Below are 5636 nucleotides of genomic sequence, written 5' to 3' on the forward strand. Positions count from 1 at the left end.
AAAAAAAAAAAAAAACTGACAGAAGGCTGTGCAATTTCTGGAAATCCTGAAATGACATTAGTTTGTAACAGATTTTATGATGGTGTTATTGTTAAGGGACATTGAGTTGGTTCTGACTCATGGCAATCTTGTATAAGGAGTCGTTGGTGGGTCTGAACTGCCAACCTGTGGTTAGTGGTCCAGTGCTTATCCTACAGTGCCACACAAGGACTCCTGGTTTTGCCATAGTAAATCAGAATGATTTCAAATCATACCACCTCTACAAGATCAATAATGTCTTCACTGAAGCAGACTGTAGTATCTTTCTCCCATGTAGTGACTGATGGGTTCAAATCACTGACCATTTGGTTTGCTTTCCTATGTTTAATCCACTGCATCACCATAGTAGGTCTAGATATATCATATCCAGTACCTGACCTTAAAAGAAGTAAACTACAAAAGGCATAGGCTATAATGCTCTGAGAAACAACTCAATTAAAATTTATGAAAGTAAATAACAAGAGAGTTGTTAAAAGTAACCACAAAGCCACAAGACTTTCCTTTTGAGGATGCTAAATTTAGTGGACTAAGGTACACCTGATCCAAACCATAGTATTTTCAATTGCCTTATATGCATGTGAAAGCTGGATAATGAATAATGAAAACTATAGATTAATTGATATATTTGAATTATGGTGTTGGCAAAGAATATTAGAATTGACTTTAGTTCAAACTGACTTTACAGTCCAGTGCATTAACCCACAGCATCACACTGGCTCTCCTAAAAGCCTACTGAACCTGGTATTCCCAGGAGGTCTCCCATCCAAGTATTAACCAGGCCAAACTCGGTTTAACCGTTAGCAGTGTATTGTTATTGTTGTTAAATTCTGATTCATAACGACACTGTATAGGGTTTCTGAGGAGGAACTGGTAAGATTGAACCACCAAGCTTGCAGTCCAGGACATTAACCCTTTATGGACTGTAGTCTACAGTGGGAGCCCCAAACCCATTTTGAGTTTTATCATAAGTTCAGAGGCCATTCAAGTTATTTCTGGCTATTAAACCAAGAACATAGCTAATGCTCTTGACAAGTCAGGGGCAAATCTAGTGAGGGACAGTTTTGCCCTCAGGCTTGCACAAAGAACTGGCGAATTTGCCTGGGTGTGTCCTTAATTATTTATTGAAAATAACTATATGTTATCTAGCCACCTAAGTTAAAAGTTGAGGTTCTGGTGACTATGACTCAGGTCCACATGGTCCTAAATCTTAACCCAGTGACCACGTAGCCAGATGATTGAAAGCATAAAGCCAATCCTGTATGCTTTTAAAATATGCAGTATTGGAGGATGAGGCTTAATGGCAGATTAGGAAGAAATGCAATGTAGAACTCCTCCAGAATAACACAGAATACCAAAGGAAGCAGGTTCAGGAGATAATCCCAGAACTCTGAACTACATATAAGGGAATATTTAGAAAGTTCGAAGGCTTACAGCCAGTGGCATTTGTAGCAGAAGTAAGAAAACTCATGTTTTCTGATCTGCCAGTCCCAGAGGCTCCTGTGGATGCATCTTGGGGGTGACAGAGCTGGAGAAGGATCAGAGGAGTGTTCCTACCACAGACATCTGACCCATCCTTGGAGATAAAGGTGTGGACATTCTTTTTTGTTTCTCTGTTCATTAGTCTCTCGCTGTCTGTGAACCTCCACTCTGGTAACTAGAGGGGGTTTCTGAGCCAGTGGATATTCCCCCACCCCCTGCATATTATGCATGCAGACAGATCAGCTCAGCAGAATCTAAGAAGGGGAAAAGCACTGCTTAAAAGCCAAACAACAGAGACTTTCGGTTCCAGGCTGCAGCCAAGGAATGCTCCTGTGAGAAGTGAGGGGGATCTCACCAAGGAAACTTTCATATAACAAACCCACAGCTTCCGAATTATCGTAAAATCTAGTACTTCAATCTCCTGAACTCGCATTTTTGAAAAAAAAAATCATGCTACTGAGGAAAATTCGTGTATCTTAAGACACTTGCTGCAGGTCCATTTCCGCGACTACCCCACCCCTGCAAAGTTTAGAGGGCGGGGCTAAAGCTATCCTGTTCAGAAAGCTGCGTTTCCAGCAAAACAAAACAAAACAAAAAAACCCCATGAAACAAAACCTAAACAAACAAATCCGCAAGAAGCAACAAAACTCTCCCCCAAAATCTCCCTGCCTCAGCTTAAGATCTCAGTCGGACATCAGGCAGGACAGTTTACCCATGGCACCGTGTATCTGAGCTGGGCAGAGCACACCGCCTGACTCCCAGGTAGCAGCATGGGAACTTTCAGCTATTGTTCTGGCGGGATACGCAGTCTTCTCCCAGGGAACAGATTAGAATCTCCAGCTATCAACCTTGCAAACCGTGGCTGGGCTGCTGCCTGAGTTTGCTGGGCAGGACAAACTCAAGGCAATCTATAAAATCACAACAGAACAGGTCTCAACCATCCCAAAATTGGTGCTGAGCACATGCAGATAACTGACAACCAGAGACAAAAATAGTTGAAGAGTTGTTGCAGGAAAACTTCCCTAACATCATGAAAGAAAAGAAGATAAGCATTCAGGAAGCTTAATAACCTGAAACAGGATAGATAGCAAAAGAAAATCATTATCACATAGCATAATCAGACTTTCCAAGACCAAAGACAAGGAAAGAATCTTAAGAGAAGCTCGAGAAAAATGAAACGTTACCTACAAATGAGAACCAATACGAGAAAGCAATGGGGTGACATATACAAAACTCTAAAAGAAAAAAATTACCAACTAAGAATTGCATAATCTCCAAAGCTGGCCCTCAAATGTTTTTTTTTGTTGTTGTTGTTGTTGTTAGGTACTATTAAGTTACTACTGACCCATAGTGACCTTATGCACAACAGAACCAAACACTGCTGGGTCCTGTGCCAACATCAGAGTCATTGCTATACTTGAGTCCATTGTTAATGCTCCTATGAACATTCATCTCATTGAGGATCTTTCTCTTTTTTACTTATACTCCACTTAACCAAGCATGTTGTACTTCTCCAGGAACTCATCCCTACTGATGATATGTCTGAAGTATGAGAGACAAAGCCTTGCCATTTTGGCTTCTAAGGAGCTTTTGGCTTTACTTCTTCAACACAAATTTGTTTGTTTGTTTTTTGGCAACCTATGGCACTTTAATATTTTCCTTCAATATATTAAGCTCAAAGCATCAAGTCTTCTATGGTATGCCTTATTCATGGTCTAATTTTCACATGTATATGAGGTTATTGAAAATACCATGGTTTGGGTCAGGTTCACCTAGGTCTTCAAACCGACATCTTTGCTCTTCAGCTCTTTAAAGAGGTCTTCTTCAGCAGATTTGCCAAATGCAGTATGTCATTTGATTTCTTTACTGCAGCTTCCATGAGAGTTGATGGTTGATCTAAGCAAAATGAAGTCTTTGAAAGCATCAATCTTTTCTCCATTTATCATAATGTTATTTATTGGTCCAGTGGTGAGTATTTTTGGTTTCTTTTCATTGAGGTGCAACCCACACCAAATGCTGTATTCTTTGATCTTCATCAGTAATTATTTTAAGTCCTCTTCCCTTTCAGCAAGTAAGGCTGTATTGTTAATGAGTCTTCCTTCAATTCTGGTGCCATGTTCTTCATATAATCTAGATTCTCAGATTATTTGTTTAGCATACTGATTAAATAAATATGGTAAAAAAAAAAAAAAATACAACCCTGGCACACACTCTTCCTGATTTTAAACCACTCAGTGTCCCTTTGTTCTGTTTGAACAACTGCATCTTAGTCTGTGTACAAGTTCCTCAAGAGCACAATGAAATGTTTTGCAATACACATTCTCCACAATGTTGTCCATAACTTTTATGATTCACACAATTGAAAGCCTTTGCATAGTTAATAAAGGACAAGTAAAAATCTTTCTGGTATTCTCTGCTTTCAGCCAAGATCCATCTGACATCAGCAATGATAACATTCATTATTCATAGTCATCTGAATTCAGCTTGAACCTCTGACGGTTCCCTGTCAATGTACAATTGAAGCCATTCTTAAACTATCTTTAGCAAAACTTTTATGTGCATGTGATACTAATGATATTTTTTGGTGATTTTCACATTTTGTTGGTCTAGCCTTTATTTGGTATGGAAACAAAGATGAACAAACCCGTAGCTGTCTTTCAAATTTCTTGGCATAGATGAATCCACAGCATCCAGTGATGCTGTTGAAAGATTTTAATTTGTATTCATCAATTCCTGGCACCTTGTTCTTTGCTAATGTTGTCAGTGCATCATGGACTTCTTTCAGTATCATTGACTCTTGATCATGTGCTAACACTTTTTCTTTTTCTTTTTTTCCACTGCCAAGAAAAGTGTATTTTATACATCATCAGTCATGAATTTTTGTGATTACATAAATGCTACAAAGTACATTATCCAAATGTGGACCACTTTATGCCCACAATTTACTTCTGTAATTAGAGACAGCATCTTTGTGATTTACGAAATGAAAATTTAACACAGAGATGAAGTTGAACATCTGTAACATCTTAAGTCTTATAGATAGCAATGTAGTAGAGATATATTTTTAAATCACTTTCCATTTGAGTGACCTTGTGTAAAAAAATGAACCAAACATTCAGAAGTTCCAAGTCTCCAAAGGAGTTTTCCTACACACATATAAAAATGGTAAGAGAGATTTTTAAGAAGCATCTTCCATATTCATATCCTCTTGTAATTTCTATACTGTTTTTTCTTCCAACTGTTTTCCTTTGCCTGCAAGATGAGCTGGATAAGATGGATGTTTTGCTTGACTTCTTTGATGTCCTGAACTTTCTAGTAGTTCTTTATTTTTCTAGAAACTGCTAATTATAAATGTAGCTTGGCACTTCTATTTGATCTCTTCAACTTTCTTCATTGCATCAATAGTTTTATTCCTTAGCTCTAGGTGGTATTTGACAAGTTCATTTCTTCGTTTTTCAAATTTAAATGAATTATCCACTGCCAGCTCTTTGCCAGCTGGTTTCCGGAATGCATTAGTCCACCTGACCATGTGAGAATTGTGCTTCTTTTTAAAGTTTTTATGTTATTTAGATTTGCAGAATCTGAACACCTTGCAATCACTGCAGATGAACATCATGCCATGACCAAGGCCATGGGCCTGGAACTGAAATAACCCTTCTTGATATGCACGTTGACCCAGTGTGGGTACCCACCAGTCAAATACCTAGCTTGAGAGGAAGTAACCCATATGACAACTCTTGAAAAGGTTTAATATCAACCATTTTGTTTTGGTATAGTAACTCTATGTACAGTGACATTCTTCTATCTTCATTTGATGCTTTGTGTATCTTTCAATAATTTGCCCTAGAATCCTTTAATGTTGCAAGTCGAGGCTTGAACATTTTCTTAAGTTCTTTCACCTTGAGAAATGCTGAGTATGTTTTCCCTTTTGATTTTTTAACTCCAGGTCTTTGTACATATAGTATAATAGTTGACTTTGTCTTCTTAAACTATCCTTTGAAAAGTTCTGTTCATCTCTTTTACCTCCTCATTTAGCCCAGTTGCTTTAGCATCTCTATGATAGAGAACAAGATTCACAGTATCCTCTGACATCCATTTTGGTCTTTTCCTTCTTTCTT

The 5636-nt window shown here is 38.2% G+C and overlaps 1 pseudogene; it reads right to left on the reverse strand.

The window, feature by feature from the left end:
• Nucleotides 1-4696: 4696 nt before the first annotated feature.
• LOC102827621 overlaps nucleotides 4697-5636 on the reverse strand; it is a 62013-nt pseudogene continuing 61073 nt past the window's right edge.

Source organism: Chrysochloris asiatica, unplaced genomic scaffold (assembly GCF_000296735.1).
Source record: "Chrysochloris asiatica unplaced genomic scaffold, ChrAsi1.0 scaffold00397, whole genome shotgun sequence".
Classification (NCBI taxonomy): domain Eukaryota; kingdom Metazoa; phylum Chordata; class Mammalia; order Afrosoricida; family Chrysochloridae; genus Chrysochloris; species Chrysochloris asiatica.